The sequence below is a fragment of the Sitophilus oryzae genome, unplaced genomic scaffold (assembly GCF_002938485.1).
Source record: "Sitophilus oryzae breed Bouriz unplaced genomic scaffold, Soryzae_2.0 scaffold_1499_pilon_pilon, whole genome shotgun sequence".
Lineage (NCBI taxonomy): Eukaryota > Metazoa > Arthropoda > Insecta > Coleoptera > Curculionidae > Sitophilus > Sitophilus oryzae.
This window is the reverse complement of record NW_022146168.1, coordinates 5522697-5536905: the sequence shown is the minus strand read 5'-3', so window position 1 is coordinate 5536905 and position 14209 is coordinate 5522697. Positions and strand designations below refer to the sequence as shown.

The following is a 14209-nucleotide window of genomic DNA, read 5'->3' as shown; positions in this document are numbered from 1 at the left end:
ATGTAATAGGAAGACAGATACAAAATAAAAGTAAAATTCTAGAAACACATGTGTTTTTCGTATTTTATTTTGTAATTTTTGTTAATTTTGAATAAAAATAATGTTTTAGAAAGAATTAAAATTAATTGTTATTGAGTATAAAAATACAGACTTGAGTATAAATGGAGAAAAACCAAAGACATCTAAATATAGGTAGACAGAACACTCCATTCATAAAACTCAATTTTTTAGAATCATACATGGTTTGGCACTTTTATGAGAGTTAAAAAGAGATGGGTACATAAATATGACAACACGGTTGAGTTTCGTCTGTCTTTCTGTCATTTCACTCCATCAGTGGCGTGACGGTGGTGTGGTGTTTTTTCATCAAAAATTTTAAAATAGTTATTTTGTGTATTTTAATTTAAATTTTAATTTGTAATATACGTAGTAATATCGATAATATACAATGTAGGGGCGTTTGCACCAAGTTTTTTAAGTAAAACTTAACATTATGTTTAGCTTATTTTCTTGCACTATGCTTTAATCTAACTTGAATTTATATTTAAATTAAGCGGTCAAATTTCCAGGCTAGTGGCCACTTAACCTATCTTAGACATAAAAAAATTGTTTTACGAGGAAGAATTATTGTTATTCCTTTGAGAAAGCTAAAAAGTGTATTATGATACCTCTACGTAAGTTCGATGATTACTTTTGATATCCTAGACGTCGATCAGTAGGTATATTCATTGAAAATGGATTTCCTCAAGAGTGGATGTAAGGAAAAATCATATTGCCAAGAAATGAACCTCCTTAAGTTTTTAGGACAGAGACTTTTAAACGACACTGTAATATATATCCTCGGTTTAATTGAACAAAATCTAGAATATCAAATATATATATTTGGGTTTCCTGGGATTATAGGGATAGTTGATGGAACACAATGTAAGAAAACATTCACCTGGTAAGTACCTATATATTTTCTTCAATATTTATCAGCACAAGGTTTCTTATACTTTACAGGGGGTATTGATGGAGAGGTATTTAGAAATAGAAAAGCATTATTTTCCCCAACATTTAAATTACTGGAAATGCTAGTCTTAAAACTATAGACTTGATTGCTTGTTGGCATGGGTCTGTGCATGAAGCCACCATTTTTGGAAATTAAGGACCCGCTTGGAGACTGGTGACTTTTCAAATTAAATCCTGCTTGGTTAGTGGTCCGTATATTTACTTACTGTTAGATCATTTATATAAAATATATTCCTTAAATATTTGAGTAGGTATTCAATTTTAAATATTTTACGAATAAGATGAATTGAAAGAAATTTTTTAAAATTAAATGTGAAAATATTCAAAGGGTTCATATACTCTATTAAATTATTTTATTATCTGTTATAAGGTGAGATTGCATATGCATTGAGGGGATATATGCAGAAATAGAGCTGAAGAAATGTTTCAGAATTATCGTTATATGGAAACGCCACTTTCCAATATGTGTTTTATGGTATAAGACCAAAATTACAAAACACAATGTCAGTTATTGTTGCACAACAATGAGTTAAGAAAAATATTATCTGTTTAATTATAGAACAAAATTTAAAAAATTTAATGTATGTACTTAAATTTTTAGATTTTGTTGTTTCAATGTGCTACACAATACAGCCAGAATGATGTCTGAACAAGAGCTGCCGCCGTTAGATGAAATAAATATGGACCAAATTAATAAGAAGAGAAATAATAAATTATTTTGAAAGATTAGGGCAATATTTTTTTTTAACTTATTCTAAACATGTTTTTATGTTGTTATTAAATCTCTTGAGTATTAATTTCTATAAAATATCATTATTAAATGTCTTTTATTCAGAAATAACATACATTACATTTTTTACATTACAATATAAACACTAACTATAATTATTAAATAAGTTCTCTTTGAGAACTTTACTGTTCTTTTTTTATTTCAATGTCTAACAACCCTTTTTTTTCTTTAGCTTATGTTCTTCTCTGTTTTGAATACTACTACTTTGAATTTTGCCCATCTCCATATTACAAAAGAACAGCCTTTTGTCTAGTAAATTAATATCTTCCCTTTTCTTCTGTTTCTTTGTAACCATCAGTTTTGTTTTGAGACTGAAAAAATATCTAAATATATTGAATTCTCTTAAAAGTAATAAAAAATTCAAAAACACAATGAAAGGTTAGTACTTACAATACCAGTACTCCTATTAGTTTTAGACAATCTATCACCATCATGTTCTTTAATCCCACAATGCTCTTCTCATTTTTATATTGATTGAATATATTATTATCTTCCGTTTTTGCTTTTTGTATACGTGGACCTCCACCAGTTAGTCAAAATATATTTTAATAATTGATTTTCTTTTACATAGTATTTATACATACGTTGTAAGCTTTCCATACAAATTAGAAAGCCCAAAAATCCCGTTTTTCTTGGTGACTATAGTTGACCTTTCTTTTAAAGTAAGTCCAATAATATACAACTTAATTATTTCAAAATTATTAAAAAGTATGTTGTTCTTATATTTTTGATAATTTTTTTATATGAATATTATGTAAATCCATTCTGAGAGTTAAAAATATCAAAAATATTGTTGAAAACTAAATGGAATTTAGAGGCCTCCTAAGAAAACTCTGGGCCAGTTTATGTATCCCTTATAAAATTCTATGTTTTCGGCGAATAAAATGACAATGTTAAAGCAAAAGATAGTAGCAGAAGATTGGATTTTTGTGTGGCAGGTCCTTTTAACATTCTTTCAAAAATACTTTGTACTGGTTCAGCTAAGGAAGCCTAAAAAAACATATATTATCTCTATTAATGTTATATCTCTATAATATTATTATTAGTATTTTTTAGACACATCCAAATTCACTAAAGGGCTTTAAAATTTAGACCTGGCCTTGTCATGGAAATTAGAACCTTCCATTAATCGTATTTATGCCACTGTCATATGGATTAGTGTATCATTCACAAAATTAGACCAGAACTAAATTTAAAACTTGTTAATGAATCTTAGGGACAGATTTTGACATAATGGCTGTAGGACTAAATTATTAAATGGCTGATAACTTTACATTATTATAGTTCCCCTCCGCCCGCCACTCAAATATATACATAAAATAGTGTGTCCAAGATAATAATTACAAGCACTGGGATCTCAGAAACAGTAAGAGATACAGCTTCAATTATTAGAAATTGCTTTTAGCGATTTTTACTTGATTTTTATATTTTTTTGGATCCTCACATATAACCTTTGACTTATATCCATTATATTTTTAAAATGTCACCCTGCATACCTATATTTATACCTGAATGGTCAGTTACCTCAATTCAGTTGATTCACTTATCAAAGATTTTTCTTTTAAGTAATCAATTAACTGATGCATTGATATTATTTTATTTTTCAATCGTCTAAGACCTATTTGTAAAGTATGTATTTTTCATTTTCTTTGTTTCCAAATTTTTACAAGACTTAAATTTCTACATAATATCATTATAATGCCTCATTAACATACTTCTTTCTGAAATTAAAATAACTTATGCACAATTTTACTTAAGATACAGGGTGGCGCCTCTTAAATGCTACCAAGGAGAAAGAGTTTGTATTGAAATTAAATTTTGGGAGTATATGTAGGTTAATTTAGAGCATTTAAACATATAAATGTGATAAAATATGTGTTTTTTTAAAATATGGAGTTCTACAGGGTGTCGCCAAAAAAGTTACACAACAAAGTTTTGTTTTTTGGAATGGGACACCTTATATATTATTTGATTTTCGGATTCTATGAGAAAAATAAAGGTGAATTTCATTATTGGACTAAAATGTAATTTTATTCCCTTTTATTTGAAATGAACACAGCAAGTTCCCTTTTATTTGAACACCCAGAATACTATTCCGATCTTTTAATTGCAGTGTGCATTCATCAATTAATAGAATGCTTAAGGTCAAATTTTAATTTGGTTAAATATACAATGAGTAAATTTCCATCTAGGTAGCTGTTATTGAAATTTAAAGTTTATTCATTATTTTCACCAAATGTGAAATATGACAAGCCTTACATTTTAGACATATGCTTCTTTAATGAAACTCACCTTTATTTCTTTCCTAGAATCCGAAAATCAATTAATATATAGGTGTTCCATTACAAAAAAAAACTTTGATGCATAACTTTTTTTGGGGACACCCCGCAGAACTCTTGATATTTCTATAAAATGCTTTCCATTATCCTACATATGCTCCCAAAATTACATTAACGATAAAAACCACCGTTCTCTTTGGAGCCTCCGCGTCGTAGGAGAGGCACCACCTTGTATATAATGTAGAGGTAATTTTTACCTTTTTCTGATACTTTGACGACTTTCTTGAGATAATAAATATCCAACTATTGAGAGATCAGAAGATGAGGATTGTCTTACTATGCTGTAAACAAACAAAAAAACATTAATAATTAATTTTTCAATAAAACCTATTTTCGTTTTTAATTTTTTCCTAAATACTAATAATTTCCTTCTATAGTATTAAATTTATCATTAAGCGAAAATGTTTTCTAGTGCAAAACAAAAGCTCACTCATAGAAAATATATGTAAACAAAAACCAACACTATGGCAAAAATTATGTAGTTTATGATCTTATAATGTGGAAGATAATTCCAAATAACATATCCTTGACGAAACATATAAAATAAAAAGATAGCTATGTTAATTATACAGGGTTTCTGGATATTCGACCAATAAAGCTTGATAATGAGAAGCAACAAGTCTCGTATTTTTATAAAAATTAAGATAGGGAAGTAAACCCATAAAGTGCTTAATTAATAAGATACAAAGTGATATTAGTAATGTTATATTACGTTATATTGTTCTATTAAATATTATAACAGCTTCCTTGAAATCTATTACTGTTAATGACATAAACAAAGTGTCCCCTTTTCTGCAAGAAAGATAGAGATGTCAATTTTTAAATAATTAAGACGGCAAACAAAAGCAGAAAAAATATTATTTTGAAAAAGCTCAATGTGTCAAAGTATCCCGTCTACTATAGTTACGTCAAAAGTATGATTAAGAATGTATTTAGATTTTTTACCGCAAAAATTGTGTCTACGAAATTTCGCGTCTCTATTTTTTTAAAGAAATACCTGGATATGTCAAAATTAAACTTACTATTGTGACACCCTGTATGTTAAAAAGTAAATACTTCGCAAGAGGGTGTACACCTGTATTCAATAAGGCACAGTACACTATTTGACAATAATAGTTATAATGAGAGTATTTCATTTAAAATATATTACATACTAGTTGAAGCCTGGCGCATCCGCCACGAAATCAGGAAAAAAAATATTTTTTTTTTAATTAAATGAAAAACAAAAAATCCGGCGATGACAGTTTTTAGAAGAGCCAATTAGCTATCTTTTAGTAAAAAAAAGCAACTTTCTAGAGCAAGTCGTTACTTCAGTAGAGACGACACAGATAACCATTAGCATTTTATATTATTATTATATTATTATATATATATTACTTTGTTATGAATACAGCTATATTCCCATTCTGTTAAAAATACAAGAGCTTTTAAGCCTTGTCACAGTCAAACATCCAGAATACACTTACAAAGAGCACATACTGGTTAATTCCAACTTCTTTTTCCAATGCCGTTTCTGTTGTTTTGAGGGAAGGGCTTCTTGAGAAGGGCTAGTTTATCTTGTATGATTTTAGGCAAAATCCTGTGAATTTTAATTAATTATCAATATTAAAATACATGTATAAAATGTATCATGTTCTTACTTCTCTAGTCCCTCAGCTGGTCTGGAGGTTCATTTACCTAAAACATTTTTTGGGTGGCGGTACAAAGTAGAAGAAAACCTAGAGTAAATACTAATATTAGTACAATACTTATTTATTAACTGTTAAAATGTGTTTGACTGCTTTTTACCTGTATGATAAAGCCCCAGCAAAAATGGTACTATCTATTTGAGGCTCAGAATTTGGTCTTATTTGCCTTCGATTAGTTAATTCGGCGATCATAATATTGCTCTTATCAAAATCATCAGAACAAATTTGGACACACGTTAGTTTGATTTTTCAAATTCAAGAGTGAAATCGATCATTGTCTAAGCTCAGTATTTATAGGAACGCTACAAAAGTACTATTGGTTACATATGCAACACATACATATTAAGTATTATAAATCTATTTAATAATATATGTAAAATAATAAAAATATGCGGTAAAAAAAAGGAAAAATTAACCTGAAGGAAAAAAATTTTCCAAGGTTTATTTTCCTCTATTTAAAACACCAGATATGTACTGTGAATTGTGTGTGTGTGGGTGTATAGGTAAGTGTGGGTAAAAGTGTAAAGGGTTCCAAAACTAAAAAAAATATCATAAATGAAAGAGTAAAGAATTATCATAAGTAAGGCTTATCATTATCATTCAAAACAGTGCATATTTTTTAAGTACTGAAGCATCATTATAATTTTATTTATTTTATTAACTTTTTTAATTTGAATTTTGAATACCTATATCTAAACCTTACCTATTATGTAATTACTTATAGAATTTTTTATAATAAATAAATAATAGATCAATCATGTGTTACGGTTAATATCTAAAACCTGCTAATGTTAACTAGAGTTCAATAATATTAATATTTAGATTGCAAAAATAGTTTTCTTTCAACATTGGGAGAGAAATATGGAAATTATCTAGCCAAAGTCTGAAGTAATTATAAAAATTAAATGTCTTTAATTGAACATTAGCTAACTTTGTCATACTAATTTAGCATACATATAGGTACATAGTTAATATAGAATATAACTGAATAATTCTGATGTTCAAATCGTGTTCAAATTTCAGGTATTAACTACCTATAACAGCAACAGCTGTTTTATTCAGCAGATATTAGCCATAACATACACAATTTTTAAGATATTTATAGCGGTTTCGAATGTTAGTTGGTACTTAGATATAATATAAAAAAGGTTTTTAAATGTTAAGTTGAGAACAGCCAGTATTACCTCTGAGCATTTTTTACCACCAACTGTAACAGCGAAATGGACAAATACTTAAAATAATTGACTTAAAACGTAGATCGGTTTTGCCAAGGTTTTGCCTGAGGTCTAACTGAGGATAAGTCTAATTTCACAATCAAAAACGACAGCAAATAAGAAAATATACGTATTTTTGTAATAATCTACTTATAACTAAAAGTACTTAGATACGCTACTGTAAAGGCATTGCTAAAGGTAAAAAAATGTAATAACACTTACCGTCCAAATATCAATCAGGAGTTAGAATAGTCCACCTTTAACAAACTATGCACTGGTGAACCATTGTAGATAGTTAAAAAACTACTTTAAATAGTTTTCTTTGCAATAAACACTAATAATTATTCGAAAGTTGTCCGAAATCCACAAACACTTCCAACGGTCGCAGAAAACTCGCAACAATGCTCCGTTGGACAAAAGTTGAATGAATACGTCAAATGTCAGCGTAATTTCTACAGATTCCGACAATTCGTAGTAAAAATTAATCCGTAGCGATGCCGGATTGTCTTAGTAATTTCCCTAATATATTTTAATCGTAATTTTAATATAATTTAATTAGAAAACTAATAATAATTTCAAAGGTATAATCCTAGTATAATTAATGTATTATAATTAAAATTATATATCTACACAAATATTTAGTCTAATGACCTTGTAATGACAATAGCATTTAGAACTCAAACCGTAATCAGCCGAAATCTACCACCGGTCACTTAAAATTGGCATCATCGATTTTTGTGCAACACGGTTCGTGATCGCGGTAAAATGTAAATTGTTTCGTCTCCTTTTATTTAGATGTCTTTGAGAAAAACAGTATTTTTGCCTACAGAATATTATATTAATTTAAAAATTCAATCTGTTTCTATACGAAACTAAAACTTCTTTTCTTACAATCCCGCTTCAATTTTAATAAAACATTATTCATAAACTTTTTCACTATTACGATCCAACTTAATTTCCAACCAAAAATGTTTCTTTTTTACCACGATTCGAGGAAGAATAAAAAAAATAAAAAAATTAAATAATAAATAAATTGTTATAGAGTATAAATGGAGAAAAAGAGTATTTTTGCCTACAGAATATTATATTAATTTAGAAATTCAATCTGTTTCTATACAAAAACTAAAACTCCATTTCTTACAATCCTACTTCATTTTTAATAACACATAAATAATAATGAATACATTCTTTAAAAACTTTTCCAATATTACGACCCATCTTAATTTCCATCCAAAAATATTCCTTTTTTACCACGATCCGAGGAAAAATAAAAAACAGCAACCGAAGTTGACATTCTTTTCCAGAGACACGTTTCCTCTAAATTTCTTCTCCATAATTGGACGTCCGGACTTTTTCTTCCGAATTCTTGGAATTAAGCTACGCCAATTACCGCCGAAGAACCGATATATCTCGTTAGAAAGACAGTCTTTAGGTCCGGGAGCGCCATTTCCGGACTCCGGACTGATCGATCATTAAATCCGGGGACGCTTATCTGCTGCGCAGAGAAAACGCAGGTTTTAAAATTAATCTATTCCATTTTTTAAAGCTCTTATTTACTCGGGAAGAATATTTTTAAGTTCAAACGATATTTAAATAACCTTCACTGTGACATGGTTAATATAATTTATTTGAACTGGAATCTCTTTGACAATGTAGTAGGAAGATAGATACAACATAAACGTAAAATTCTATAAATACATATGTTTTTCGTATTTTATTTTGTAATTTTTGCTAATTTTAAATAAAAATAGTATTTTAGAACGAACTAAAATTAATTGTTGTGGAGTTTACCGATAAAAATCAGAGATTTTCCTGGATTTAGGAAAAAGCAATCTTGAGATTGTCACGGGGTTTTAACAGGACACTGTCTCCTCAATGAACATCTCAGTAGATTGAAGCTAAGAAAGAAATATGAATGCAGATTCTGAAGGGAAAATAGTGAAATATCACAATACCTCATCACTGGGTGCACCGAGATGACAACCGTTTGTGTCATAAACTTTGGTATGACTGATATCGGAGATGGAGAACTTGTAAAAACCCTGTAAAACCGTCTCAGATCCTGACTTTTGTCAAAGCTCTTAGACTGTATGATGAATTATAACTCAAGCAAGGAGGACACAATAGAGCACAAACCAAATCATGCAATTTACAATCTACAAGCCGCTTTAGGTTAGACAAATTCTGTATTCACGCCAATATAAAATTAATCTGTTTAATAATCTACCACCGTCTTACATAATCATTCATATTAACAAGCCACCCCCAGCCGTCCGTCATCCAACCGGCAATAACGGAATTTTCCAAATTCATCCCTCACAATAATTAAAACCTGACCTAGTCTAGGTTACAGGTATAATGGCTGGAATTTCCAGCGCTTGGCATCTCTGGTTTTCCGCCAGGAACCCTAAACGCCTCCGTCACGGCAATTTATTCCAGATAATCCGAAAAGTTTGAGCGACATACGGAGGGCTGTAGGCCTTAGGTGCCTACTCCATCCCGATCCATAATAATCACATTAGAATAGTTTATGATCGGGGGAATTTGCCAGGCGGGTCCGTGGTTAGTTTAAAGTATGCGGCGTTGTTGTGAGGAGTGAGCGCCTCCAAAGCGGTTACGGAAAGTTCGCAATGCTTAAAATAGACTTGAAAGTTTCATATTACACTATCCTGAAATGAAAAGAAACAATATTCAGGGTTGATACTAAGAGAATTTCGAACTTCCATTGTCTTTATTTTATTTAACTTTAACACAACGTTCACCACATTCTAAAACTACTGAGCTTATACCCAAATAGCATTTTTAGACACAAAATCGAATTAAAATCTCTGCTGGGAAACATGCGAAACAGTTTCGTAATAATGATGGTGATTTTGTGTCAAGACACAAAATTTCTGGAATTGATTCGACACACTTTCGATACAAACGTTAACAATAAAGATGTTAGTGTTACAAATTTTTCGAAACTTTTAAGAAACAGATTGACTCACATTTTCAAAGGTTTCATACCCGTTTTGTGTCTGAAAAGTTTCCATAATTTATTTGTTATTCTGTCAAATATGAGAACATAACTTTACTTTATTGTTTGGATTTTGTTCTGAAGTTTTTGCAAAATAGGGAAAACTTAACAATTTAAGCATTCTTCCAGTTTTTATAGTACTGTAATTAAAAAAACAGAAGAAAGGACATATTTATGCTAATGAGCCACACCTGTTTCATTTGAAAAAAATGAAATATGATTAAAAATACGATTTGGGCATCTTTTAACCGGCCAGTAAAAGACACGAAAAACATTAGACGATCAAATATATTTCCCCAAGGCTTTTTGATTAAAAGTTAGTGTTTTTAACACCGCCATGGCACTTTAGAATGAAATTTAAAATACGATTTTTTTAAGCGAAAATATCAAAAGTTGACATTTGGTATGTCATTCTATTCAGAGTTACAAATTGAAAAACTAATCGAAAAAATAGTATATTGTTTTATTAGAAGTAAAAGTGATACTTGTTTAGGCTGTACGTTTGACACAAAAAATCATTTTTACTCCGAATAGAACATGCTATTTTTTTTTCAAACGCTATAAATACTTTTTTAAACAATTTTAAAACCTACCAAATAATATAAAAATATTTAAAAGCAATACTTTGTAAGTAATTATATATCAAGAAACTAGGGTTACGCTCATTGAATTTGACACTTAATGTCAGTTTAATAATATATTTTCGTACTTGTGTGCTTAGGCGTAAATGTGCTTTAATTTTCTGCCTAGGCGTTAAAAAGACTTTTTTCTATTGTTATTCACGTCGCAAAAATGAATACTTTTGTGACGTTTGAAAAGAACTATAGTTTTAAAATTTTAGTATTGAAAATACTTCTGGCCGCGTTTATATGGGACCCATCTTTGAAAAAACGACATGCTCGATGCCACACGAGTTCAATAACCTGCCTAATCAACTTGTCAACATGTAAGTCGATAGTTTAGCCGGCGTTGATCATCGAAGGACGTTTGAGGGCCGAAATGAGGTCTTATTAATTTATCAGTGTGTGTGTGTCTGTGGGCCAACTATTTTATGGATATGGATGTTTGTCTGAATCGGCGGATAAAGAAAGCCCATATTGTTATAAAAAAGAATATGCGTCAAGGCATATGGGTTGTTAGGTACAGTTTGGCTATTTTAATCTAACTCTTTCCGTATGAGAAGCAAGGGACAAATTATACGTGAGAGAGTGGAATCACATAAATAATAAATTTAGACTAATGCAATATTTTTTCTTGGCGCGTAGGATAGGTAAATGCATTAAAGGGAACAATTAATTAAATCATTAAATTCCAAAACATAATAACTCGGATCTCATCGGATCTGCTGATACATTTTGCTAAAATTTAGGCTATTAGGACCTATATTTTTTATGATTATTATTTTTTTAATTAACAACTTAGGCCAAAGAAAAAGCTTGCATGGTTTCCATCGCCAACAGGCGTAAAAACACATGAATCCAAGGCGTTGCCAAATATTTATTGGGATAAATTTTATCCTTTGAATATCGTTGTAAATAATAATTATCATTTAATTAGTGCTAACTTATCAAAGTTCACAACATGGTGAAATTTTAACAAAATCGGTCAACGGATCTTTGGGATATTAATAAAAAAGGTCTATTAGAAAACACCTTGACACCCTGTATCTTTAAAATTATACATTTCCGGACACATGTTTAAATGAACTTTTTACCTTAAAACACTCAAAGAATCACCTCGTGAAGTTTGGCCAGATACTTAATTAAAACCCTGTATTTGAAAATGGCTAGCTAGTGATCTAGTAAGCTATGTTTATTTTAATGGGAAAAAATACATTTCATAAAAAATAAACAAACTCATAATACAAATACTATACACTAATTAATTCATTTTAAATGTATCTAAATAGGCACTTTAATAACTGAAAAATGGCCAGGAGCACTTAAAATCACTTCATAGAATATACCAAATATGCAAAAAAAAATCCAATAAAAAAACCACAAATGGCACATTAAAATCTGCATTATCTGAAATCAAACTATACCTAAACGGCTAATAAAATAATAGTGACAGGACTAAATAAAAGTGACAAGACGCCGACATCGATAACGCGATGAGCAGTTTTAAATAATTATTATATTATTCCTAGTTATACGTGTTTTACAATTATTGTAATACAGTAGCATTCCTTCAAATAAATTTTAATTTAAGTATTGTTAACATAGTCATATTAATTATTATAGCCCGTATGATTTCTAAAATAAAAAAATCAAGCGTGGTTTTATCAGAATTATTAAATGATTAAAAATAAGTAGAAATAGTTAATATTTATTAACTTCGTAAGTGTTATATTTTAATATAATTATGGACTATCTTAAGTTTAAATTATGGTAAACTTGTATGAGTTTCAATCATTTATATTTAAAATGTTAGGAAAGACAATATAGATTTTAGGCAAGAAGGAAGCCAATATGAGGGGAAGGAACTAGTAATTAAAACTCAACAATCTTTTTTACTTGATATTTTTCTGGTCGTTCACGTTGCACTTTAACTCTTCATTGTGTCACACACAATCTAAATTTCGGATATGATGCAGAACTGATAAATTGGATTAAATATATTAATTGCAAGGTATGCAAAGAAATATTTTTGTTAACTTTGCAAATATTTAAGGCATGCAATAATTTTAAAAAAATTTGACGTGAGATTACTTCATAATTCTTAGAAGTCTTGAATGATAAAGATTTGAATTATTATGGGTCTGTTTTGTTTAAGAAGCTAACAAATAATTTCAAAAACTCAACTATCAAAATATATTGGTAGCAAATTTTTAAAAGTATGCATAGTTATAATCATGTTATCAGAGGCGCAACTAAGAGGGGGCCGGGGGGGCTTAGCCCCCCCAGGTGACCAGTTCGTGTCGTATAAAATTGGTTTTAACCTCACATGAATCTTATCTTATAGTGACCTAAGCCCCCCCAAAAGACTTCAGCCCCCCTAAAAGTATATGTCTAGTTGCGCCCCTGCATGTTATAATGTTCTATATTAATTGGACATACTGAATGTAAACTAGGTATAGTTGTTGCAATAGCTAATATATTTTGCTGCTTATTTTCAGCACAACAAAATCCGTTATGATGAAACGAAAAAAAAATACCGCTACTCATTTTATGGGCCACCTATGTATTTTTAATTTCATAATGATGTTTAAAAATACATAGGTACATACTATGAGTAGTGTTTGTGACGGTTTTTTATTAGGTATGATGAAAAGAAGCTGCAAACTAAATTATCGTTGGAGCCAACTATATTTTAATTTATTTTTCTACAGTAACTATGCACGGTAGGGGTTCAAAATATGCCTATACTGTGAGGCAACTCCATTCGGGTATAAATTAACACTTACATTCCAACTACCGGCGCGGCACCCCGTTCACCCTTATTCCCTCATTTCTATAAAAAAATATTATGATTTATAACTTTTAACTTTTATTGTGAAAATTGGTGAAAAGTATATTTTTTTTGTACGGCGAATATAAATTTATGGGCCATCCATAAATTTAAATTTACACCTAAGTTCGAATATTGGTTAAACCTAGGAATACCCAGGTAATAGCCCGAAATATGCAAAAGAAGAAGTGAGTTTAGCTTAGATTAGAATTAGGTTTTAGTTGGTTTTACATTAATAAAAAATATAGACCTAATCTAAGCTTAAGCTAAACTGACCCCCTTTTTGCATATTTTGGGCTCCTACGTGGGTATACGAGCCCGTCATAGTGTCGTTACCGTGATCGTGACCAATCAAGAATCCGCACACGTTCGTATCCATCATTAATATTTTCCTCACTAAATTCTTCACTTTTACAAAAAACCATCACGCCGATTAGAATCAAATATCAAAATTATTTAACGTTGCGAACGTTAAACTTGTTCACTATACGTATCTGGAATATATTTGTGAATAGTGATCAATGATACGTTTACGTTAGACTGCCGGAGTGCTGACGTCACGAATGTCAAATTGCTTTCCAACGAACAAGGTTTAGTTCTTTTATTTACAAGTTAATATAAAATGTAAAAAACAGGTGATTGTCGACAACCGCCGACTTGTGTCTGGTATTTTCAATACGCCTATGATGGTTGCGCAT

General features: G+C 30.0%; 2 long non-coding RNA genes across 9 annotated transcripts; one reads left to right on the top strand and one right to left on the bottom strand.

Moving 5' to 3' along the window:
* The first annotated feature begins 200 nt into the window (after positions 1–200).
* On the top strand, positions 201–1534 carry LOC115877913. Of its 2 annotated transcripts, none has more exons than XR_004049438.1 (3): positions 201–943; positions 1003–1199; positions 1382–1534. It is a non-coding gene; the product is annotated as an uncharacterized LOC115877913 (long non-coding RNA). The 2 variants fall into 2 exon arrangements; XR_004049437.1 differs by having other exon boundaries at positions 206–943; positions 1003–1192.
* Positions 1535–1819: 285 nt separating this feature from the next.
* LOC115877912 lies at positions 1820–7852 on the bottom strand. 7 transcript variants are annotated; one of them, XR_004049436.1, is made up of 9 exons: positions 7265–7852; positions 5929–6130; positions 5781–5858; positions 5607–5719; positions 4338–4421; positions 3326–3522; positions 2386–2791; positions 2192–2321; positions 1820–2112 (listed from the first exon to the last, which is right to left on the bottom strand). It is a non-coding gene; the product is annotated as an uncharacterized LOC115877912 (long non-coding RNA). The 7 variants fall into 7 exon arrangements; XR_004049433.1 differs by having other exon boundaries at positions 2192–2791; positions 6532–7852; XR_004049432.1 differs by having other exon boundaries at positions 2192–2791; positions 3298–3522.
* Between the last annotated feature and the right edge of the window lie 6357 nt (positions 7853–14209).